The 27,463-nt window shown below is 40.7% G+C and overlaps 2 protein-coding genes and 1 long non-coding RNA gene across 3 annotated transcripts in view; 2 read left to right on the top strand and 1 right to left on the bottom strand.

The window, feature by feature from the left end:
* The window catches only part of LOC124267022, a 289,774-nt gene that overhangs the window by 44,885 nt on the left and 217,426 nt on the right, over nucleotides 1-27,463 (top strand). The gene's annotated exons all lie outside the window — the stretch shown is intronic.
* Nucleotides 1-27,463, top strand: part of LOC124267005 — a 219,701-nt gene that overhangs the window by 58,809 nt on the left and 133,429 nt on the right. The gene's annotated exons all lie outside the window — the stretch shown is intronic.
* Nucleotides 1,907-26,422, bottom strand: LOC124267062. The gene is made up of 3 exons (XR_006895935.1): nucleotides 26,352-26,422; nucleotides 19,597-19,599; nucleotides 1,907-1,923 (listed from the first exon to the last, which is right to left on the bottom strand). It is a non-coding gene; the product is annotated as an uncharacterized LOC124267062 (long non-coding RNA).

The following is a 27,463-nucleotide window of genomic DNA, read 5'->3' as shown; positions in this document are numbered from 1 at the left end:
GTGAATTAAAACGGGAATAATTGTAACTAATAAAATTACATATACTCGAAGACTAAGTATTAGTCGTCCATACTCACTGTATCTGTTACAAGTTACAGGTCAGTACAAGCTACATCAAGTGTATCTCCTTTACTCTGTAAGGGGAGTATAAGACATATTTACTGAAGGTGTCGTATATACGTTACTGAGAAACAAGAAATGCTGTGCAAGATAATCTGCACTACATCCTCGATTATCAAAAGTTTGCATTTGACTTTATCTCTCTGGGCCTATATATCTATTGATTATATGTAAATTACAATATAGAATACTGGGTAATTGGGAACAGAAGTGGCAACGATGGTACTGTTACTTGGGTAAATGCAAGACCTTTCATCTATATATCTATAATGAAATATTCTAGTTCTTTTAACATGTGCCCACCAGTGAGTTCTGTGAGTTATATTATATACGTTAATTAATTTATTGATCCATTCATAACAAAATTCTCGGATACCAGTAAATGCTCTTGAAATTAGAAAATTAGAGATTTTGTCTCACCAAGCAACACAAACTGACTATCCCAGAAGATGTCTACGATACATGTAAAGATATAAATGACATTTGTATCTTGTTTTAGTGACAGAAGTTGACAATACATTTTCCCCTTATAAACCATCTTTAGCCAGATTTAACTTTATATCCCGAATTTCATTCAACAATGCTCAGACAGCTGTAGCATTAAGTGTGTTTATCAGGAATTAATATGCCAGAGATAGTATTGTTTTAAATCAAATATTGTTCAGATGAAAGAAAGAAATTCGAATTCAACCCCATTCATTCAATACGACTATGCGTTATGTATCTATATATTTTTTTTTTACATTTGACAGATTATTATGAATATTCACTGCTGAAACGTCATACATGTGTAATGTAATGAAATAAAGTGCACATGGACTATCATACAAACATATCAAATAAAGTTATAAAATGGTTCAGTGCATATATATCTTGATACAGGGAGAAAAAAGAATTACAGTCTTGATTTGTTTGTGTGAGAATTTGAAAAACAAACTGGATTACAAGGAAGCTAAAAGCGAGGTAAAAAACAACTTTACAATTATCTGATTATGTTTGAAAGCAAACTGCATGTATATACCGCATGTCATTCAAATGAAATCCATTAAAATTATGTTAACAAACATTGTTAACAAAACCATCATTATAGGGTTGAAATTCAGGAGGAATATATTATTTGTTATTCACATGATGGAAAATTGTAGCTGGTAAGTGCTCTTGAATATGTATTTAAACTATGCATAGGCTCTCTTGTGTCTGAATTTTTTTATTTTTTTTCAAAATTGTAAAAAATATCATTTTACCGTCCATCCTACATTTATCATTATTGAAATGTAATCATTGTAGAAATGTGCATCAAATGCCCACAGTCAGTCCATACAGGCATTTAATATTCAATTCACACATACAGATACCAATAATATAACAAGCGGCTTCTTAATAGCAGCTTTTCGTTCATTGCATAAAGCAACGTGTAAGGAGCGCTGTGATGGTAGTGACAGACGAAGGGTACCATAGCCTTCGAAGAGCTGACCAAACTATAAACTTTATCAATCAGCACCCGTTAGTAGTTACTGGTTTTACAACTTAATCCCTCCTGCTTATTAGCTTCATGGCTGTGCTATTTGTTATGTCCCGCAACGCGTTTTTGCGGGGGATATTAAAATGGACTCCGTCAGTCCGTGCAGTTTTGTCTTTTCCGGAGCAGAACTCTAAAACCGTTCACTATTTCTTCACCAAACTTGGCACATAGATAGATCTGGTGGTGTACTTGTGCCTTTTGGTAGTTTTGGAATTCTGAATAAAATATGTTTGGCGTTTCCATGGCAATAAGCTGGACTAAAACTGAAATTAGTGGTAGTGCTTTCTTCGGGGCAGAACTCTAAAACAGTTCAATGTTTCTTCACCAAACTTGGCACGTACGCATATCTGGTGGTGTACTGGTGCCTTTTGGTAGTTTTGGAATTCTGAATAAAATATTTTGGTGTTTCCATGGCAACAAGTTCCACTTTGACTGAAATTGGTGATCGAATTTTTTTTTAAGAAGAAAATGTGGAATGAAACTTGATGTATACGTTTGGAAAGAGCTACGGTGTATAAAAGCAGAATGCAGAGGTTGTTCGAGATTTTTATACAGTATTTGGCGTCGATGTTAAGTGAAACGCTTCTCACCCATTCGATGTTGCAGCTGAGCAGCTGAGTTTCGCCGACTTAACGAATAGAGGTATTTTCACCGTCTGCCTGGACGGTCTCGTAGGATGAACAGCGCGTTCTGCTTTGCAAATCTGCACACTACACGAACGAACGAAATTATAGCTTTAACGTCAGCTTTTAGCCTAGCCAATGTCGCCGACGGGGTAGGTCGGGTTTTAGTTAGATTAATTAATAATGTATTGAATAAGGAATAAACCACCGTACCCAAAACAATGTAAATGTAGGCGATTGAAACGTACCTGAATTTTAAATAAAACGTTTATAAAAGTATAGTAAAATAAAATAAAAGCCGAAATTATAAAGGGAAAGAGAAAAATAAATATCAAGCAGTCGTTAATAATAAGAGGAGTTAGAATTGAATAGATAGTAAATAAGGGTTGGGGGATGGGGATGTGGGGAATGCATGGTGGTTGTATAGCATACTTGGGCTTAAGTTGGTGGTGGTACAGTTAAGGTGTACTGGTAGGAATACGGGGCCTAGTAAAGGAAGAAAAATGGGTTAATACGTGTGTGTGGTGGGGTGGGGTGGGGGGGAGAGCAATAAACGCAGTGAGGGTTTTGCTGAGGTTGGCTGTATTTCGGTAGGTATAAGATAGTAGGTATATTGGTTAGGTAAGGGTGTGGGGGATGAGTTTAGTTGACTTAGGGGTGGGGGGAGAGTTGTTTGTAAATGCTAGGCTGAAGTATGAGCTGAGAGCGATAGTGTGCTGTCAGGTATGAGTTAGGGGAAGGGGTGTTATGTAATGGCTTTGGTTGAGGTAGCGGCTGTGAGCGGGTAGGTTGAGCGTGGTTGCTATTGTGTGGGAGAGAGAAACCGGATCCAAATGTTAGGAAGGGCGCGCGGACGTCGGAGAAGACGGACGCGCTGGGGAATGTGAATTTGGGTCCCTTGTCTAAATAGTGAGGGAAGAGGTGACAGAATTGGTTTGGGATGGTCTAAATTTTACCCATTAAGTTGGAGTTTGTGAGGAAAGGAGATATAGCGTTGAATATGTTGGGTGGGTTGTGTGGGTTGAGTAAAAGGTGAATGTTGTTGCAGAATTTGCTTGGTATGGAGTTGTGTAACTGGGTGATGTTTGTTTGTTGCAGGTGGCAGTGTGTAAATATATGTTCAATTGTTTCGGGTAGATTACAGTGTGTGCATAGTCCATCTGGGTGTCTATTTTGTTTATAAAGTGGGTAGTTTAGGTTGGTAATGCCGGTGATTAATCTCGTGATAAGTATATGTATATGTTTGTTGTTTGAGTAGGTGGGGGTTTGCTAATAGGTTTGGTTATGATGGATTTGACCCAGGTGGATTTGTTTGTGTTGATGTTGTGTTGGTAATTTTGGTTAAGTGTGTGTGATTTAATGAGTTGTTTGGTTTCTGGTTTGGATGTGTGGACATTAATGGTTGGAGAGGTTTGTGTGGTGGCTAGTTTGGCTGCTGCATCTGCTATGTTATTACCTTGGTTGTGAGTGCGTCCTGGAATCCACATTAATGCTATGTTTTTGTTTGATTGTTGTAAAGAGTGAATCTGGAGAATGATGTTGTGTATTAGGTCGTTCGTGATTTTGAATGCTTGTTTTTGGAGTTGTTTGATAGCACTGAGGGAATCTGCTAGTATTAGGAAGTTGGTAGGGTGGAGGGTGGGGATTAGATGGTGTGCAGTTAAAATGGCTGTAAATTCTGCTGTATTGTTATTGGTGTGGTTTGTATAGTGGAGGTTTGTTGTTATCGGGGGTGTTTGATGTACATGTATGCCTATGCCTGTGCGTCTGTTTGTGCCGATCGATGCGTCTGTGTATATGTGAGTGTGGTGGGGGTAGATTAAGCTTATATGGGATTGGATGAGGTTTGTTTTGGTGTGAATGTCAGTGTGTTTAGGGAGATTTTGCAGTGTGCTTACCAGGCTGGTGTCTGTGGTGGGTGGGGGTTTGTCGTGGATGTAGCTTGTTATGGGAGGTGTGTGTGGGTGTTGTTTAACTGTGAGTGAGTGAAGCAGACTATTTAGGTGAGTGAGTAAAGGGGTTTCGTTCAGGTTGTTTTAAAAGTTTTTGATGGTGGAGTTTTTGGCGTTTTTGTACTTGGTTGTGATTATTTTATAAATTGGGTTGTGTTGGGCCCCGCCAAGTCAGTAATTGAGTGCAGTTAGGTTTATTCGCGTCTTGATTGAAGGGATGCCTGTGAGTAGGAGAAGAATGTTGTGGGAGGTGCCAGTCTTAGTGCCTAGGGCTTGTTTAAGGGCTTTATATTGGATAGAATTTAGTGTTAGTAGGTTGGATGGGGACAGGGTGTGGAGGACTGGAGCAGCGTAGTCCAGTGTCAAATGTATAAGGGTTTTATCTATGTTAATAAGTGAGTGTTTGTCGGCATCCCAGTTGGTACCACTGATTGCTCTCATGAGGTTTAAATCATTTTGACAGGAGTTGACCAAATTATTAATATCGGGTGTCCATGTCATGTGTTGGTCGAAAGTTACACCTAGAAATTTTGCTTTTTTTTCGAACTTGATTTCTTGATTATTAAAGTGTATTTTGGGTGTATAATTTTGCATTCTTTGTTTTTATAATAAGATGCCCATGGGTTTTTGACATTTATATGGAACCCCCATTTTTGGGCCGTTTTGAATATGATTTAGCATTCTTTGAGTTTTGCTTGTGGCTTGGTTTACTGAAGTAGAGGATGTCCAAAATGAGATATCGTCAGCAAATTTAGCAGTAGAAATTTCTGGCCACTTTTCCGGAAATATGTCTTTTATCATGAAGTTAAATAATGTTGGGGATATTATGCTCCCCTGGGGGGTTCCATTTTCTAGAGTATAAGGGTCCGAGATTGTGTTGTGAGATTTGAAGATTATTTGTCTGTTATTAAGGAAAAAATGTATGAAATTTAGAATACGCCCGTGTATGGCATTTTCCTGGAGTTTTTGTATGAGGCCGTTATGCCAAACCATGTCGAAAGCTTTGCTAAAGTCAATACAAATGGCCAGCGTGTACTGTTTTTGTGCCTGCGCTACCTTTATATCTTGTTCCAAATGTAAAATGTGATTTAAAGTTTGCCGATTTGGAGTGAAGCCACTCTGGTCCTGCTTGATTAGATTATGAGTTAAAATTTGATGTTTTAGTCTATTATTTACTATAGACTCTAGGGTTTTACATAGGTGAGATGTGAGGGAGATTGGCCGAAATGAATCTGAGGAGTTAATGGGTTTCCCTGGCTTTAGGATTGGCACCACCTTGGCTGTTTTCCAAGTAGAGGGTATGTTACCTGTGCTCCAGATTTAATTGAATAATGTGAGTGTGAGGTTGAGCATGCTTGTCGATAGTTTGTTGAGTATAGTGTTTGTGATGTTACTGGACCTGGGGCTGAGGCTGTGTTTTTGTGTTTAAGTGCTGCTTTGAGTTCGTAGATGTTTATAATTTTGTTTATGGGTAGATGTGAGAGGGGTGGTTCAGGTGAGTATTGGGGTAGGTTTTTTATGGTGTTTTGGAAGTGTAATGGGTAATTGGTGGAGCTGCTAGTTTCCGAGAAGTGGGCAGCAACTGTGTTGGCGTTTTCTTTATTTGTGGAGAGGTTCGGAAGGTTTGGTTGAATTATGTTTTTGGAATTTCCCATTTTCCTGGAATTATGTTGATTTAGCCTCAGGGTTGAGCACAATTTCCTCCAATGACCCTTTTTTGCTGCCGTGATGAGCTGTTCAGTGTTGTTTCTGAGTCTTTTAGCCAAATGTAAGTTTGAACGGTCCCTCTTTGATTGGTTGAGGGCCTTTTTTCTTGCCTTTCTGACTTTGACAATTTCTGGGCTCCACCATGGGACTGTGCAGGGGTGATCCGAGAATTAGGTATGCATGTATTTGTTATGTCGATGATGGTGTTGGTGAGGGAAGTGTTGAAAGCATCTGTATCAGTATTGTTTATATTAGATGCATCTACTTGTTTGCATAATTTAGTGAATTTGTTCCAATCTGCTTTGTGTAAGTTATATTTTATTTCCGAAGGGTCGGGGGGATGGGGTGATGGTGGTGGTAGTATTGGGGTTTGGTTGTATTTGGGGTGCAAGCACTGTGGATATGGTGATGTTGATGGGGCCGTGGTCACTGCCCCAGGTGTCTGAATGGACCTCCCATAAAGAAGATTTGGATAGTGTGGGTGAGGTGATTGTTAAATCTATGGCTGTGGGTTATTGGTAGCGAGATAAGGGATATCGAGTGGGTTGATTATCATTTAATGTGATTAAATTGTTGTCGTCTAGCCAGTTGGATAGAAGATTGCCATTATAGTCATTGAAGGGTTTTGTGCCCCATAATGGGTGATGGGAGTTGAGGTCTCCGAGGATAAAGTTGTTGGGCGTTATTAATTTTGATATGTTGTCCAAATCTTGAGATATTAATTTATTAGATGGTCTTCTGTAGACGTTAATAAAGGTTAAAATTTTACCTTTGATTGTTGTTTTAATAGCCAGGACTTCTAGGTTAGTGGTTGGAATGTCAATTGCTGAATAGTTTAGCTTATCTGTTTTAAACATTCCGAGGCCCCCGGCCGGGCGTCCTGGGATATTTACTATCGTTCCTAATAAAATGGTAGCCTGGGATTTTGAAGGCAGTTTTAGGTGATAATTTTGTCTCTTGTAAGAATATTATTTGGGGCGAATTTTGTGTTGGGCGATGAGTGCCTTAAACTCATGCCCGTTGGCCCGGAGGCCGTTACAGTTCCATTGTGTCAGAGCCATGACTGCAGTAATTTGGAATAGAAGTTTTCTGCCATGGATGGGGCAGAAATTTTGAGAGAGTAGTTAGGGCGAGTTGGTTTGTGGGACAGGTGAGGGGGGGTTGGGGGTGGGTAGGAGTAGTTGTTTGGTGTGTTGGGGGTTTGTGATGGGTTTAGTGTTTGGGCTGGGTGTGGGACTTAGGTTTGTGTGATTTAGGGTGTGATGGGGGTGGGTTTGGTTGTTTCTGTTCGGTTGGAACGGGATGGAAGTGGGGGTTGGGAGAGGGCGTGGGTTGCAGGTTTTAGTGAGGTGTGGGGGTGGATGGTAAGAGGAGATGGAGGTGTTAGTGGAAGAGGCGGTATTGGTGGGGGTGGAGGGTGAGAGAGAGGGGAGAGAGTGGTTGCTGATGGGTTGTACGCTGGTTTGGGTAGGTCGGTGTGTTTGACGTGCTTGTTAAGTTAAAGTATTTGTGTCTGTTTGATGGGGCATGTGTTTTGATTTGCAGAGTTTCCATGTAATTTGCAAGGTATGCAGTATGTAGCGTGGGTGCATTCTGTAATGTCATGCATGTCCGACCCACACCTGGGGCATAGTGGAAGGTTTCTGTAGTTGTCTGTGGTGTGATTGTATGCGAAGCAGATTTTGCATTGGTTGGGATTTTTGCAATGGGGTGTAATTTGTAATTGAGGGCTCCGAATGTTATGTAATTGGGTAGTGTGGTGGATTTAAAGGTGAGAAAGGTGATCTGAGTGTTTGGCTTGTTGTGTGTTGGCAGCTTTGTGTTGATTGTTTTGAAGTCAATGATTTGGGGTTGAGTGGGGATTGTGTTGGCGATGTGTATGTATTCTTGGATGTCTGATTGTGTTTCTCTGTTGTCGATGTGTATGACGCCTTGTGTTTGTGTCTGCCACCGAGGAACTTCCCATTTGATTGTGTTTCCGTCTATGAGAGTGTGTTTGAGTGTGTTTTAAGCGATGTTTGGTCGGGACATGTAACCTTGAACCCTCTGCCGCAGAAATTGATGTATTTCTAGGTTATGTTTTGTTTTTTGAGGCAGAGGTCAAATTTGTTGGTCGAATATGTTTGGTTTAGTGGTGTGTTTGTATTTGTGGCAAATGCTAGAAGTAGGTATTTGGTGGGTTGTGGTTGGGGAGGGGTGTCCTTGTCGCATGCTTTTTTGTTTGATTGTTGGGGTTCTTCGGGAGATAAGTGGGGACGTTGGTTGTTGGGTTGGGTATTTGAACTAGTAACGGTTGTTGGTGGTGGGGATTTGATGGTTTCTACTGGTTGGGATGTTAGAAATTCTTCAAGATCGAGGCCAAAATTGATAGGGATTGGGTTTATATTGTGGGGGGAAGTGAGTTTTGGGAAATCTTTGCTGGGGGTGGAAAAGAGTGGCGTTGCTGAGTTGCTGTTCAGTTATCAAGTACTTCTAACTGTGACATGTATCTGTAATTCGCCGACTTAACGAATAGAGATTTTTTCACCGTCTGCCTGGACGGTCTCGTAGGATGAACAGAGCGTTCTGCTTGGCTAATCTGCACACTACACAATACACACACCATTTCTATACATTGAGAAACGGGTTTATCCCCTCTGTGCCCACTTGTCTTAAAACAACAAAATGCAATCACCCGTAGAACCATAGAGGGATTAGTTAAAGTCTGTTTCAAGGTAAGTCTGGTGACCACAAGTTGGTGAGCACATTTCAGAAGATGTTAGCAATATTTCACTTAGGCCAGACCAACTTTATTTCTTGTTTCTTGTTATTTCAAACTTTGGAACGACCGAGGGAAACCTAACGGGAATACACTCCGTACTTATAAAAAGTTTAAGAAACTGTTAACAGCTGAGCCATATATCACAGAAATTCTACCTAGATCTCATCGCAGTAAGTTACAATGTGTCACCCTACTCTGGAAATAGAGGTCGGTAGATTTACACGCCCTAAAACACCTTTAGACGATAGAATCTGAAAATGTTGTCAAAATACGATTGAGGACGAAGTTAACTGTTTGGTCAACAATATTTTGGTCCACTATATTCGGATTTACGATATGACTGTGGGAAAATGTATTCAATATTAACCCTTTTTATCTCTCTTGTCACCTTCTGACCAGGCCGCATGCGCATTTATGCTAGGTTATTTCAAATTTATAAAACCCTTAGCTGCATTGGTTACTAAAATGTTTAATAGACGTTAACGCACTTTGTAGTCATGTAATTAAATATACCACACTTCACTGTTACTTATAGAATTGTGATATTCTATTCACTAATCACTAATATTTGTTTTATACGGAAGCGTAGTAGGGCCACGGTGAAAATCTTTTGGGGTCTTACTATCTCCTACGTAGGACAGTTATGTGTTTCATTTACTGTTAGAGCCTACTATCATGTGTTTGAATTTACTATTAGAGTCTACTGTTTCCTTCACTATTAGAGTCATGTGTTCAACTAATTGTTGCACTTTAGTACTGTGTTGGACCGACTGTTATACTTTACTGCCTTGCGTTCAGTTTGCTCTACTATTACGCGTTGCAGTTAGTTCACTGTTATATGTAGCACTTTGTTTACACTTTACTATTATGCATTGGATATTCCACAGGTCGTTGCATATGAATCATAATCTGCGTGTACAGACGTGTCTTGGACTATCGGTGGCAATCTATGTGTACGTATCCCCTTATATTTATACAAATAACTATAATGACAATTCTTTGCCTTTTTGAATTTCGTATTGTTTTACGCCGCACTCAACACTTGTCTACCCCAGTCAAGTCAACCTGTAAACAATTACGAATAAAACCGCAAACGAGCGTTGCATACGATCCAACCTAGCCCTATAAAGACAAGCAACAACTTGCGGAGGTCGTGCTATAACCCGAGTTTCATATCACAACCTCACCCCAACCATTCCACCCACCTCTGTGTGTGTGTGCTTGTGTGTGTGAATAGATGTATGTATGATAGATTAAACACTACCATACCCAAACCTCCATAACTGCAATTAGAACAGGGTCCACGTCACCCTAACGTAATATAGGATATATTAAGTCCTACATAGGAGATACTAAGTCCTTCGTAGGAGATAGTAAGTCCTACGTAGGAGATACTAAGTCCTACGTGGGAATATCTAAGTCCTATTACTACGTAGGAGATACTAAGTCCTACGTGGGAATATCTAAGTCCTATTACTACGTAGGAGATACTAAGTCCCACGTGGGAATATCTAAGTCCTATTACTACGTAGGAGATACTAAGTCCCACGTGGGAATATCTAAGTCCTATTACTACGTAGGAGATACTAAGTCCCACGTGGGAATATCTAAGTCCTATTACTAAGTAGGAGATACTAGGTCCTACGTGGGAATATCTAAGTCCTATTACTACGTAGGAGATACTAAGTCCTACGTGGGAATATCTAAGTCCTATTACTACGTAGGAGATACTAAGTCCTACGTGGGAATATCTAAGTCCTATTACTACGTAGGAGATACTAAGTCCTACGTGGGAATATCTAAGTCCTATTACTACGTAGGAGATACTAAGTCCTACGTGGGAATATCTAAGTCCTATTACTACGTAGGAGATACTAAGTCTAATACTACCCTTCCGTAGTTCTAGGTATATGGCCAGATGTTATATTTTATATCGAGTGTCTTAAGGTGTCTATGTTTGTGTCATATATAACATGTGACACAAATAATAACACTCTTTCTTCTCCGTAACCATACACAAACGCACTTTTTAGTCATGTAATTAAATATATATAACACACTCCATTGTTGCTTACAAAGCTGTGATATTTTATTTACTATTATCTGTTTTAGATATAAGATAGTGCCTTGCGTCTCATAGGCCATATGGCCGGATGTTATATTTGACTGAATGTTTTAAAGTCTATGTATGTTTTATATATAACATGTGACACACAAATAAAATATTTTCTTTCTTCTTTCTTTCTATTCCCGGTAAAGCGAAAACCAAAGTTAGATTACCATGCGACCCCAATACTCGATCTGTGAAGTGTCCGCCCCGGAAAGCCACACTTGATAATTACCTATTGCCGCTAAAGCCACATTTCAAGTACAAACCTCGTTGCCGCGAAAGCCACCATGAGTAAGGGAATCATTGCCGGGTTTTTGTTTCAAATAAACGTCACCAATTGATCACAATGGATTAAAATTGTTTTAGTGACTTGTCGTTTGTTTGTGTAGTTGATATATGATGGGCGACTTCTTTATTCTCGTTGAAGTTTTTAGTTAACATTAATCTTTTCATGTTTATTTTGTTCTTCAATCTTGTATTCTCCGCTTTTATTGTAGATTGTATTATCTTGTATCCTTTGCATAGAATCCGTTCTGAAATAAAATGATACATGCTAATAGGTCATTGTATGGATTAGGGTAATTTCAGCTTTTGATCTCAAGAAAAAAATGTTTGTATTTTTCTATTTAGGTCTTCATGCAAACTACTTTGGTTTGTATGGTTTGTATATTGTATCAGCAGATACGTATGGACATGAATTTCACATAAAATTTATTGTGACGTTTCAACTTCAGATCAAAATGTTATCACCGCAACGGCGGCAAAAATACAGATTTTGGAAAATCTAGTCATAAAGTTTGATTAAAACAGCTATGAAACGGAAAGAGTTGTTAGGCGTTACATATATGACTGTTTATAAAGTATAATCGTGCAATAAATGGTCATTCTTCTAAATTACTTTTGTTTAGTTTTTAGCAGGAATGTAAACATAATAACTGAAGCAACAATAGCTCTTATCTCAAACAGTTATCAGAAAAGGACAAAACATTGAATTCCTTTCACCCTCCCATAACTTAAAATACTTCAAAGAAATAATTGGTTGTATAATCATAAATAATTCATAAAAGGCGTTTGAGTACCTACGTGAGGCAGCTAGTTTGATATCCATTATTTGCGGTAACATGGATTAGCATTGCCGGGAGAGCCACATCTACACGATCACTCAACTACGACCATTGTCGGTGAGCCACACCATTTTTAACTCTGTTTTTCTTAAACGAGGCTTTCCCGGGCCTCTTAACTGGCATGAAGTTTCAGTTGTTCCAAGATTCAGCACTTGATCTATGACAGGTTTAAGTACCGATGAAGGAAAACCTTCCGAGAAGAGAAGTATTGGAACTGTGTAGTCGCCGGATGGAAAGCGTCAGTGATTACCTAGAAACGCATCCTTCCAGCGGTCATGCCGGTAAGAACATATTATGAATTATTATAATATTAAATATATATATCCGATTTGACTTAAAATTGTATGACTTAAATTTGTTTGTTGTTTGACTCATTTGACTATTTTATTTTAATTACAGTGGCAACACACCCACCAACCAGTGCAATTCCAGATGGATGTGGAGGCCTTCTAATCCACACTAATCCACCGTGCAAAGACGGAGACAACACCTATTCCAACCATCTACGGAGATGAGGTATCCCGACTGCGATGCCACCAGAACGTTGTTCCAGACGACCTGGTAAAGGAAATACCTTCCTCCGCATCACGCAAGACCATTCTCTACAGACAGCGGCATAAGACCATTCCTAGACTCCCTGCCACCCGGACCGGCTCCGTGGTGTAGTGATGAGAGCGTCCACCCGGAGAGCGGAAGGTCGCGGGTTCGATCCCCGACCGCGTCATACCAAAAGACGTTAAAATATGGTACTTATTGGTCCCTGCCTGGCGCTCGGCATTAATGGGTACAACAAGGACTGGTCGGCTCGGAGTCAGTATAATGTGTCTGAGTGGGGTATTCATGCTTCACTGCGGCATGGTATCTCAGTGGGCTAGCACTATAAAACCAGCTTAAGTCTGGGCTAGTACAAGCAGCCGCACATACACATACACACGCATGCACGTCGTCATATGAGCGAATATTCTCAAGCACGACCTTAAACCCGATTTCACCTCACCCTGCTTCCCGACGTGGGATTCAGCTTGAGAGACAGCGGACCTTGACCGAAGCAGGAGAACCCTTCCTCCACTGCATCGACGACAGTCGTCAACTTCACTACGAAACAAGAACATTGAGCGTCTATGTGCAGCAGATGCAGTGTTTGTCCAGCGAGGGTGAGGTGCTGCAGCAAAGAACAGACTTATGTACATCAACATAGTTTAAGCAGTTCAAATCCACAGACACAAGCCCTCCATCACCAGAGTTCAAGGATATCTCATCCCATCTGTATAAAATGAACTGATTAAAACAACATAGCAGAGCATTCAAGCCATGATTAATCCTATCAGCCATGTATATTTTCTACGTCTTGGACACTTGACTTCCTCATGTTGTGACTGCTTTATTACCACTATCCATAGTTGTTGTTGTTAATCCCTTTGATGCATGCCTACATGTATTAACTTAATCCCTGTAAAGTTTGTTCTGTGCAAAGATTAGGCACCTGCTCCTTTTGATAATTTAGATTACCCCTTCCCTAATATAGTTTTGTATCAGTTGTAATGAATGATAGTAACCCTTAATCAGATTGGACGGTGAAATGTGGATCTATGGATTTATTGAATATGTATCAGCCAAACGTGAAATGTCTTTGAATATGAAAAGGGGTGTTATCACATGTATTACAAAATCCCAAAAAGAAAGAGCATTACTTAAAAACTGGAGGAAAATCACTTTACTTAATGTTATTTATGAAATTATCAGCTCCTGCGTTGCACACGGATTAAAAACTACTTTAGATGAACATATTCCCTCTAACCAAACTGGTTCTATACCGGGTAGGACTATTATTGAAAATACAAGATTCTTAAATGATGTAATGTTTGAAACAAAGAAACAAAGCATTCCTGGTTTGCTGATTATGACTGATTTTGAAAAAGCGTTTGATACTGTTTCAAAAGATATTATCAACCTAGTTGAATTTGGCCCTGAACTGATAAGATGGATCAATATATTAACTTATGAAACAACATCTTGTGTCGTCCAACATGGTAATATATCTGACTTCTTTGCAAATGAAAGGGGATGTAAATAGGGAGACCCACTATCCCTATATCTTTTCCTTTTTGTTGCTGAGATGTTTGGTTGCATGATTAGAAATAATTAAAACATCAAAGGTATTGTTGTCAATGATAATGAATATAAACTGGATCAATATGCTGATGATACTGAACTATTTCATGATGGGACTGAAGAGGGTTTGTACTCTGTTATTAACACAATTGATACTTTTTACAAAATGTAAGGTTTGAAACTTAATTTCGATAAATCAAAAGCAATCTGGAATGGATCAAAATCTAAATTTATTGATACAATATGTAATGATCTGAAAATTGAATGGGTAGTTGGTCAATTTGATCTACTAGGTATTAAATTTAGACCAGACATTGAAGACCTATGGGTAATCAATAACAGAAAAAGACTGGAGGAAATTAATAGAAAACGAAATTTAACACTTACTGGTGAAATAAAAGTAATAATAACTCTCGCAATCTCCAAATTGGGCGGGCGATAAAGGGATCATAAAAATTAGGGATATTTGTGATGAAAGTGGATTATTGTCAATAGAATCCTTAAAGGAAATATATGGTATCAAAGGTACTTTTTTATATTATAGATATTTGCTACATATATTTCCTGACTCTTGGAAATATACTCTTAATCACTGTCATTTGACACCAGTAAGGGATTTAAATAATGACCAGTGCCAGATCTATCTTGTAGAAACATCTAAAGGATGCAGGACTTTTTATGATAAACCTATTTCCAATGGTATGCACCCAAATATTTGTAATAAGTGGCAGCTGTTATTTATTGAAAAGACTTTGACTGGACAGATGTACATACGTAGGGAAACAAATAAGGGAACACATGACAGCACAAGTGTTCCTTTATTTTTTTCCAGGTTTCTTCATAAGCTTTGTGTAAAGAAATCTGGAAAAATATAAAGGAACACTTGTGCTTTCACGTGTTCCCTTATTTGTTTCCCCACGTATATATTTACAGTATACAGAAAAAGATTGCAAGACAGAAAACGTATAGATTTTCAATATAGATTTTTACAAGGGGCTTAACAACGTATACCCTCATCCATTGCTATTATCAAAACATATGGTTTGGTACTCTAAATCATAATATATTACTAAATCACATCATCACTGCAGCAAAAAGACACATCTACATATGTAGTACTAAGAATATGCATCCAAACACAACTTTATTTATAAAAACTCTGAAAGAAATATTCTTTGTGGAAAACCATATATACAAACAAAATAATAAAGTTGAACACTTCAATCATAAATTGGGCCTTCTCTTCCAAGTACTTTGATGAATTTAAAATGTATCCATATTTACCTGAGGTCATATTTCGTTTTTATTGACTTATATATGTTTATTATCATAATATTGACATGATGACCATTATCTATCTATATGTACAACACTTTTGTACATATGACATGGTAATCGTGGGAACCAATAAAAAAATCAGATTGGACGGAGTCAAATGTACATTTCTCAGTGTCAGAAACATCGGAAGTTTCAGTAAATAACGGCTTTGTCATGTCGCTTGTATATTTACAAGTATCTTGTGAATCTTCCCATCCCATTAATGTTATTGCTCAATAACCTGTACAAAACAACCTTAGCGTTAGGTTTGTCGTAAGACTATGTTAAGGTATGGGAGTTACGGTCAGCTTAGCGCTCAGATCCCTTTTGGACCACGGCACCCTGGTCGTTTTCTGTAAAACAAATATTTATAACGCTTGATTTCCAGGGAAAAAAAGACCAACGTATGCCGAAAACACGCTGTCGTTTACATGGGTAGGTGTATGCGGAGCAAAAGGATAACACGCTTATAAATGTCTGTTGGGAAAAGCAGGTTCCTATTCATCTAATTGCAATAGCTGAAATGTCAAGTACAAATATATATGTATCGAAAATCACCCAGCCTGCCTTTCATGCATATAATTCTTCTTTCTCATTTTGTATCTTAGTTATTTCAGTCATGTGAAAAAAAATTTGACAACAGATATTTAGTTGGAACACAAAGCCGTTGCCTACCTTTTCTTGTACCACATAAAATATCTATGGTATGCCGGTTAAAATTATTATTTTATATCAGCAGACGATGCACACCTGTTGTTGCTGCAGGACTGGAATATTTGCGGCTGTAGTCGTATGACTAAATTTATTTGTACGTGTTGCTTAAGTATATCACATCTGTGTAATACCACAATAGACATGGATAAACTATCAAACGATGCATCAAAGTATTTTGATTACATGAAAGAGAACGTTTCAGCTTTTTATTAAGTTATAACTTTTCTTTTGGGATTTTAACAGTCTATGGACAGGTTGACATGTCTCGAAACGGCTTGTTATTAAATATTGCTATTACTGCGACTACTAATGTGTGTGTGTTTACAGAATAGGCAAAAAGATTTAAGAAATAAAACGCACAAAGAAGCATAAAACTGTCAGTGAAACCATCCGCTTGAATACCAGATCGTGCAGCAGAGATCAATTTGCAACGGCTGTCAATGAACGTGGTGTCCTACATGACTAAGGGGGCGGTGGGGTAGCCTAGTGGTTAAAGCGTTCGCTCGTGACGCCGGTGGCCCGGGTTCGATTCCCCACACGGATACAATGTGTTAAGCCCATTTCTGGTGTCCCCTGCCATGATATTGCTGGAATATTGCTAAAAGAGGCGTAAAACAAAACTCACGCACTCACTCACTATATGACTGAGGGTATCTCAGTAACCCTGCGGCCCATGGTCAAGTGCCAGGCTGTCAGGAGTGTTGACCAACGCACTAGAAAACCTGTCACCTGCTATAAATTTCAGTCTGAGCGTCTGTATTGATTAAGTAATTGAAATTGACAACCATTTTGAGCATAACGGTTGCTGAAGCAATATTGATTATAACTGTTCCTCCCAAATGGAACGGGAAATAATTACCGTCAAACATGTGTGACGTTGTACGCAACAGTAACAATCCATTATGATGTTTCTTGGAAACAGCGCTTCGCCGGGAGATCTGCTTACCAATAATGGATATTTAGACAAATCGATATTGCCTTAGAGACAACATCAACATAAACAAGTTACGTGACGAGTCTAACCATCCACTTCTAAACAGGCCCTTTTCGCTGCCTCGGACGTATAAAAGAAAGGTATGCATTTTATTTTACGACATTGCGATTGTTTCTTAATCAGATTAAATGGCTATGTTTCTTAAATACATATGTGGCGTTGCATTAGATCTAGAGAACAGCTATGGCATAAAGTTTCAGCGAGGTGGACAAGATAGTAGGTAGCCAAGCTCCACCTTCATCAACAGTCCATGTTTTCAATTGTCACGTAATGCTGATGGAAATTTGATAAAAGTTTTTTCTTTCCATTCTTAACAACGCTAACACAGAAAGTTGATGATACAGTGCAAGTTGATATTGAAAACATAAAGACATTGGTTCTTTCATGCTGCGTATTTATTCATTCAGTAAATGTTACTTGTATAACGAGACGTTGTAACTTTATCTGTTTTAGCGGAGCTTATCACTGGATAGTTTATAAGCTCCACCATGCCCTGTCTGTGTATCAATATGAGTTACATACAACCTTACATGCTGCCTTACATAGGACAGTACTGTGTATCAGTATGAGTTATATGCTGCCCCACTTGATACAGTACTGTGTATCAATATGGGTTAAAAGCTTCCATACATGTCACGGTACTGTGTATCAATATGGATTATATGCTGTCTTACATGTCACAGTACTGTGTACCAATATGGGTTATAAGCTGCCTTACATGGTACAGTACTGTGTACCAATATGGGTTATATGCTGCCTTACATGCCAAGTATAGTGTATCAATATGGGATATATGCTGTCTTACATGGTAGAGTACTGTGTATCAATATGGGTTATATGCTGCCTTACATGTCACAGTACTGTGTATCAATATGGGTTATATGCTGCCTTTCATGTCACAGTGTATCAATATGGGTTAAATGCTGCCCTATATGGTACACTTCTGTGTATCAAAATGAGTTACATATAGTCTTACATTGTACACTAATGTGTATCAATATGGGTTAAATGCCGCCTTACATGGTACAGTACTGTATATCAATATGAGTTACATGCTGCCTTACATTTGACAGTACTGTGTATTAACATGGTTATATGCTGCCTTACACGTCACAGTACTGTGTATAGATATGGGTTATATGCTGTCTTACATGTCACAGTACTGTGTGTCAATGTGGGTTTTAAGCTGCCTTACATGATAGAGTACTGCGTATCAATATGGGTTATATGCTGTCTTACGTGTCACAGTACTGCGTATCAATATGGTTACATGCTGCCTTACGTGGTACAGTACTGTGTATCAATATGGGTTATATGCTGCCTTACATGTCACAGTACTGTGTGTCAATGTGGGTTTTAAGCTGCCTTACATGATAGAGTACTGCATATCAATATGGGTTATATGCTGTCTTACATGTCACAGTACTGCGTATCAATATGGTTACATGCTGCCTTACGTGGTACAGTACTGTGTATCAATATGGGTTATATGCTGCCTTACATGTCACAGTACTGTGTGTCAATGTGGGTTTTAAGCTGCCTTACATGATAGAGTACTGTGTATCAATAGGGGTTTATTAGAATCCCACCGGGAGGATTGCCTGGGCGTGGGGCAGACGGTCATACGAATCGACATGCCCAAGGAAGGCGACAATGTCCTAAAATTCGACAACCACAAGAATCAGATGCCAGTGCCTTATGTCATGTACGCCGACTTCGAAACCTTGATCAAAAGCGTTGACATCGGGCCGACCGCCAACACGCACAAACAGGAGCACGAGGTCTGTGGGTTCGGATACGTGGTCGTCCGATGTGATGGGGAATCGAAAGCTCCCGTAGTGTACAGGGGTCCCGACGCGGCTGAAAAGTTTCTAAAGTGCTTGTAATGGGAAGAGAAAGCCATCAGGAAGAAATTGTACAATGTCGTTCCCATACGTATGACCAAAGCCGACCGGCGAGGCCACCGCTGCAGCACTCACTGCCATGTGTGCGATGGCCCGCTGAACGGCGATTCGATGAGAGATCACTGCCATGTCACTGGTGAGTACAGAGGCGCTGCTCACAGCGCGTGCAACCTCAAGCTCAGAATCAACCCCAAAATGATCAACATCCCCGTGGTCTTCCACAACTTGAGAGGGTACGACTCTCACTTGATCATGCAGGCCATCGCGAGGGTCGACGGCAACCTGACGTGCATCCCCAACCACATGGAGAGATACATCTCCTTCTCCCTGAACGGCCTGAGGTTCATCGATTCAGTTCAGTTCCTGCTGTCGTCTCTTGACAGTTTGGTATCACTGATCGATACACCGACGCCGAGACTCGGCCCCTGCTGATGAGGAAGGGTGTTTACCCCCTACGAGTGCATGTATGGCTGGGCCAAATTCGCCGAGACCCGACTACCCGCCATCAACCGGTTTTACAGCAACCTGACCGACTCGACAATCACCCAAGACGATTACTCGCAAGCGATTAACGTATGGAATAAACCGGACTGCAAGAATCTGGGCGATTACCACGACCTGTACTTGAGAACGGACGTGCTCCTGCTGGCTGACGTGTTCAAGACGTTTAGGAGGACGTGTTTCAAGCAGTATCAACTCGACCCTGCATGGTACTACACCAGCCCCGGTCTCTCTTGGGGTGCCTTGCTGAAGAAAACCGGAGTTAAGCTGGAATTGCTCACCGATTATGACATGCACCTGTTCATCGAGAAAGGATTGCAAGGCGGGATCTCCATGGCTGCCAAACAACTCTAGCAAGCCCACCACCCACATCTTCTACCTCGATGCCAACAACCTGTACGGCTGGGCCATGAGCAAGTATGCCTGAGGTAGACGTCATGAGCATACTGCCGGATTCGGAGAAGGGTTACATACTCGAAGTGGACTTGGAGTATCCAACAGCATTACACAAGTCACACAACAGCTTCCACCTGGCTCCAGAACGTTTGACGGTAGACCTGGACTGGATGTCTGACTACCAACGGAACCTGCTGGATGGACGGGTGGCCACCGTTGAAAAACTCGTACCCAACTTGATGACCAAAACCAAGTACATCGTTCACTACCGCAACCTGCAGCTGTACCTGTCGCTGGGTATGAGGCTGACTAAAATTCATAGGGTGCTCAAGTTCACCCAAAGCCCCTGGATCGAGCCCTACATCAGAATGACTTCAAGAAGAACCTCTACAAGCTCATGAACAACTCAGTGTTCGGTAAGACGATGGAGAATTTACAAAAACGCGTGACCATGAAGCTGGTTTGGTCGAAAGAGGAAGACAAGCTCAGGAAACTGATAGCCAGCCCGACATTCAACCGGAGCAAGATATTCACAAACGACCTGGTGGGCCTGCACATGAGGAGTGAGTGAGTTTAGATTTACGCCGCACTCAGCAATATTCCAGCTATATGGCAGCGGTCTGTAAATAATCGAGTCTGGACCAGACAATCCAGTGATCAACAGCATGAGCATCGATCTGCGCAAGTGGGAACCGATGACATGTGTCAACCAAGTCAACGAAACTGACCACCCGATCCCGTTAGTCGCCTCTTACGACAAGATAGTCGCCTTTTTATGGCAAGCACATGGGTTGCTGGAGACCTATTCTACCCCGGATCTTCACGGGTCTGCACATGAGGAAAAGCCACATCAAATTCAACCTACCCGTCTACGTGAGCATCCTCGACCTCTCCAAGCACCTGATGTAGGACTTTTACTACAACGAGCTCAAGATGCAGTACGGCGACAGTGCTGTACACGGACACGGACTCCCTGCTGATGGAGATTTGAACCGAAGACGTGTACGAGGACATGGCAAAACACATCCATTTATACGACACCAGTGACTACCCGAAGGACCATGCCATGCACAGCACGGTTAACAAAAAGGTCCTCGGTAAAATGAAGGACGAGTGTGCCGGCACGCCGATCGCCGAGTACATAGGCTTGAGGCCTAAGATGTACTCTATCCTGAAGGCCGACAACGGTGAGATCCGAAAAGCGAAGGGTGTCAAGAAGTACGTGGTGAAAAACTCATCAAACACGCCAGATTCAAGGAAACCCTGTTCAAGACCCGTACCTTCAGGCATCAGATGAACACGCTGAGAAGCGATGAACACAAGATATACAGACTGACGATAAACAAGACGTCCCTATCACCGATGGACACGAAGCTTTGGATAGCCATCGACGGGATCAACATGTACGCGTATGGGCATGAGAAAATTGAACCAAGAGCATAGGTGTATATATATGATGTCACGGAACCAAAGAAAGTTTGAGGCTATTTACTACAGCCCGCGTGGGTACTGGAAAGGAGCTAGTGCCATACACAAGCTTGCCAAAATGGCGAGAGTACCCCCAGACGAGACCAAAGCGTGGCTTGAAAAACAAGCCCTGTGGTAGATCTATTTACCGGAACCACGCTACGTGCCTCGAAGAAAGTTCGGCATTGCCGTACCCAATAGGCCGACCTCCTGTTCCTACCCTACGACAGGAGGTACAAGTATGCCCTAACCGTCGTTGACGTTGCCAGCCACTACAAGGAAGCCGAGCCCTTAACCGTAAAAGATGCGGCCCAAGTAGCCCGCGGATTCGAGCGCACATACAAACGCAGTCCGCTGACATGGCCTACAGAGCTGCAAGTCGACTCCAGGCGGGATTTCATGGGTGCCGTGTTTTAACTGCTAGCCCATGGGAAGGAGAAACAGATACCCGACAGGGCCCTCGTGAGGTACCTCTACCAGCCAGGGTAACATGATGGGGACACTCGGAAACGAGCAACCGATCCGACATGGTCAGTCAAAACTTACAACATAGATAAAGTGGACATCAAAGCCGACGAGCCGAACTTGTACTACTTGAAAGATGGGCCAGAGAGAGGTTTCGTCAGAGAGGAATTATTGATCATACCATACGGCACAATGTTACCCCCCAAGCAAAATATTTAACACTTACCTTGTCGAGTGATCCCAATGGTATCCTGTAACCAGCTCATTCACATTAAACTGTTTCCTCGAGGTCAACACGACATAGAGCTATCATAGTGTCAAGTGATCAGGAAAGTGTTGGTTCGCGGTCATAGTGACCAGGAAGTGAACTGGGGGTTCACACCTGGTATATACAATAGCGGAGAGAGATACGGGGCTGACAAAAGCTTTATTTCATAAATGAAGCCTTACAGAGTCTTTTGTTGGACTTGATCTCATACCGCTACTGTATATACTACTACATGGAAAAACACATCTCCTTCTCATTAAACGGTCTGAGATTCATCGACAGTATTCAATTCTTGCTGTCGTCTCTCGATAGTTTGGTCAAGGCCAACGACCCGAACAACTTCCACATCACCAATCAATACAGCGACGCCGAGACTCAACCTGTATTAATGAGGAAAGGCGTTTACCCCTATGAATACATGTACAGCTGGGCCAAGTTCAACAAGACACGACTGCCTCCAATCAACCGATTTTACAGCAACTTGACCAACTCGACCATCACCCAGGACGATAACTCGCACGCGATTAACGTATGGAATAAACTGGGCTGCAAGAATCTGGGTGATTACCACAGCCTGTACTTGAAAACAGATATACTCCTGTTGGCCCACAGAGCTGCAAGTCGATCCCGGATGGGAGTTCATGGGTGCCGTGTCACAACTGCTGGCCAAGCACGACGTCCAAGTCAGGCGTGGCAGGGCTGGAGCTCATCGCAGTCAAACCATATTTGAGAGATTCAATAGGACTTTTGCCGAGCACTTATTCAGACATCAGTACACACAGGAAATAAGTCTAAATAAACCCAACACCGAATGGGTCGCGCGGCTACCCCAAGTGGTGTCGGCTATCAATCACGAAATCACTCGTCTCACCGATAAAAAAACAGCCAAAGCTATTAAATTGAAATCAGTGAACGCTGAATCAGCTGCACCATCGCGTGGGAAAGAGAAACAAATACCCAGCCGGGTGAACAGATGCCTTGGTACACATTGTTATCGTGTTCGCCCTTGCTTTTCCAGAGATCCATGTAACAGTAAAACACGTCGCGGTCATCTATACTCAACACCTCGCTGCCGCTGATTTTGATGGTGGTTTTCTTGACAATGGCACGACCGACATTTCGCACGAGCTCGAGTTTGTCATTGTCGGAAGTCAACGCAATGCTAAACGCCAGTCGACCATTCCGGGAATGATAAGGTCATTCTTGCCCAGCCTGGGGAATCGAACCAACAGCGTTTGTTTTTATCTATCTTGCTCGGTTATTGATGATGGTCACTGACTGACGCACGGCTTTGATGCCGAGAGGCTCTCTTAATCTTCGGAAAGGATCTAACTTTCTTCCGTATTGGGACATTGTTATATACATGAAATATATAAGTTTAATATAATTAATATAATGGATGACATTCCGATGGATGATTTGGCTGCTGGTGCGTTCGATGATGGGGATTACGTTGAAGACACCTCATTCATGGGCGACACCATTAGCAACGAACTTTTGAAGCAGACCGTAGACGAATATTACAACACATAGAGGCGAGATAAAAATTACGTCGAACCGTTGGGATGAGACTATTCCAAGTTCAAAATTGATGACGGGACGTTGCGATTGAAAGCTCATCCAGAGATCGATCTCATGAGCAAACACACGAGAAAACCGTTTGCCTTGTCTATGCTAGCCAGTCATCATGGTGGTCAACTGATCCACGATGAATTAAACATATGTGATTACGGCGGTGCACAACCCAAACAACTTCTACCTAAAGTAGTTTGTGATCTGCGAACTCAGCAATCTCGGAGACGTACCCCAATGTGCTAAAGAAACGTCGGACAGCATCGAAACACTATTAGACACATACTGGAATGAGGCTTTGCCGGGATTCGAATTTCTTGTTCGAGAACTGCGAGGGTTAGACAGGGCATTGCGAACCGTTCGTGGAGAACTCGTGAACAATATGTGGAAACTGAACAAAATCGATGAGCACATCGCTCGTGAGAAAATAAAACTCAGTCAGGTCCAAGTCGATGAGTCTCTGAAAACCATCATCGAAAAACGGTTGCGTGACTTACAAGACGAGAGACGGACTCGATTGGAATCCGCTTCCTCGAATCGAGAACAGCTTCTGTCCCAAATCAGCCGCATGCGGGAAACCATCGATCGAGTCCCGAACGAAGACACCACGTTGGCCGACAGGATCCGAATTTTGTTCATAGAGCAAGGGATCACCATCGCCAGCGTTCTTATGGCATTGGGCTTCATCATATATTCACGAAATATCATGAACTTGTTAATAGATAATTGCTTATGTTGTCCACACACGGGCGGACTGAGGCAAATACGGTTGTATCCTCCTTTGCCAGTCCGGCAAGTTGTTTATTTAAAGAGTAAGAGGATTATGAGGCATGGTCGACTGGGTTTGTTTACTCAACTAATACCACATGGCATTCACTAGTAGATTGAATGATTTTGGTTCAGTTATTACATGGCTGTTCTCCATACATCTCCATGTTCCCCATACATCTCCATGTATCTAGAACAGCAATAACTAACAATGCTGTTTTACTGTAAGGAATATTAGGTGCCATGTTATGGCAAGTATTCACTTTATCCCATGATGGCAAATGCTTTGGTGAACGTTCAGTTTGTTCCAAATGGTCGCGGTGGTAGAAGTTTAGTGTATCAGGGATATAAGTTTCGAATTATGACTAGCAAGCGTGATACAACACATTTGAGATGGTGCTATCCTTCTTGTTGAGCAACGATTAACACCAGGGACGACTTGATCACAAGCTACAGAGACCATGTCCTTGTCGACCTCAAGGATACAGTGAGAAAAGACAACAGGCCATTCACACAGGTGACACAAGTGGACTATCATTTGTATTTTTATGTTCGCATACATAAATTGATAAATTACTAATGACAATCATACCTAACACATAACACTCATAAATGTACACAATATTTAGCATTATGTAACTGCGTAAATATAAGAAATTGATAAAGTACTAATCACAATCACAATCATACATCAGCAATGTCCACAATGATGGTTCATACACAATTGAAGTCCAACAAGATGAGAAACAGCATCTCCATATTCTATCATGGTCTTCCTTCCTGCTTGAAGATAGTCTTTTTCTCTCTGTAGTCTATCGTTCAATTCTCTGTATTTTCGTTTTCTGGGTCATTTATGTATGCTGAACATAAAAATACAAATGATAGTCCGCTTGTGTCTTTCTTGGCTTGGTCATCTCCTCAGTCATCCCCCACCATTGTCTTGCTTATTAAAATGGTCTGGTGATCCTCTTAATCCCTAAACAAACAACTTGCCCGACTGGCAAAAGAGGAACATCCCGCAAAAACAACCCAAATGAATTCCTTCTTTAATAAATTATAGAGTAACTAATTAATTTTGTCATTTACAATAAAAGGTGACTAAATGTTTAATACATTATTCACTTTCGATCACGTTGAATAATTTCTGGAGAAATCACTACACAAGTTCATATCACAGATGATTCCAGAGACAAATAGTTTATGATTTTTAGTTTATGAAAGGCATTAAAGGGCTACTGATCCAGAGCAATTAATGTTTCTCGCCAACAGTCTAATTACGAAACCTAGCTGCAAACTGGTCAGCCCCTGCTCCCTCGACTGTGACGGATGCGGGGAATGGGCTACTGTCCGCCTTGGCGGAATTTCTTCAACCTAATCAGTGGGACATTAGGAAGGGTGGATATCCATCAGATGCCGTTATTTGAAACTATCCCCGGTAGTTCTTGTCTGATTGTAATCAAGTATCCCAGCAGTGTAGGCTTTTTTCAGATTTTCAAATGTTTGGATGGTTTAATGACTGATCCAATTTGATCCTATTTCTGTGCTTTTTAACTCAATATTTAATCATGTAAAAATATGATGTCTATTACGTATGCTATGATATCAAAAACACACATTTGATATATTTGAATCCATGAACTAAACAACCGCACTTTATCATTGCAAAATAAATCTGAAATTTTACTTAGGTACATAGGTATATACAGTTTTTAACTAAGTACACAGCAAATGCTTATATATATTTCTTCTGTGACAATGAAGTCTGTTCGTATCCTCAAAGCCGTGTCGGCCCATAAGTTTTTTTTCAGGCAATCAAACTTGCATGCAATACAGCGATTACTACTCTCTTGCTGTAACCCTTGTTTGATGGGTTAAACCTACACAAATGTGATTTGTCATCATTCACTTGATGGTCAGTCAATGAATTTATTAAAGGTATAATTAGTGATAACACCACTCAGATTACCCGACAAAGGTTCCAATTTGACATTTCTTGTGCCTGGAGTAAATGCTCATCATTATAAATTGTGGTCTGATGTGGCAAATGTATTACATCTAATGTAATATACGCATGGAAGTGCAGTAAGAGGAATTATCAGCTGAGTTACAAAACAAACATCGATTAAAGGATTAACCGATAACACGCTGATTGATTAATTGATTTTATCCTGTACAGCGGATTTGTAAAAAGGTAGTGTTTATGTATGTAGATTTACTCATCTATACTGAATACACCCTTCAAAGGATTAACCATAGATTGTTCATTATTGGTTAACTAAAGTACTTATTTTAAGAATGGGGGTTTACTTCCCAAGCAACGAAGCAGCCGGGATACCGAAGCCAGTCAGAGCGGCTGGGTGTGCACTCAAGTGTAACGGCTGGTTCATTTGCAGATGCCTTCACGGCTAATATTTTGAGATGTTGGGTTTTGTAAATACATGCTCATTTTTTGTGTATAACATTTTGCAATCAACAGACATCATAACATGTCATGTGTTCAAGTATCACACCTGCCTGTCTGTGTAATTACATTATGTGACAGAGACCGAACTCGGGCCATAAATCAATGCATTTTGTTTATGGTGTATAGCCTGATTGGTGTTAAGTTCAAATTGCATGTGGTCAGTGATAGCAGCTGTGTATTGAATATTGTCATTAGCAGACAGGTAGGCAGACACACGGGTGTCAATAAAACAAGAGTGAGTGAGTGAGTGAGTTAATATTTATCGTCACATCGGCAATATTTCAGCCATATCGTGACGAGAACATTTTATAATTATATTAAAGATGAACAAAGTTAGAAATTAAAAAACCTGTTGACGAAGAACAGTAAAACTACTAGTGTATCACAGATATCCATTTAAAACTAGCAATTAAATCTAAAATATTGGAACTAGAAATGACCATACAATATAAAAACAGGCTGCAGATTGCTAACTACTGAAGGTAGATCACCATACTAGGGACCATGGGGACTTACAGTACATTTGCTTCCTGCATGGACCCTAGCTGGATTTACACCATCCCTTCAGCCGTCAGCAAGTTTAGACAAATTAGCCATAAGTT

This window comes from Haliotis rubra, unplaced genomic scaffold (genome assembly GCF_003918875.1).
Source record: "Haliotis rubra isolate DU_JTF1 unplaced genomic scaffold, ASM391887v1 Scf1000, whole genome shotgun sequence".
In the NCBI taxonomy this organism is placed as follows: domain Eukaryota; kingdom Metazoa; phylum Mollusca; class Gastropoda; order Lepetellida; family Haliotidae; genus Haliotis; species Haliotis rubra.
The sequence above is the reverse complement of the archived record's forward strand: the minus strand, read 5'-3'. Positions and strand labels throughout refer to the sequence as shown.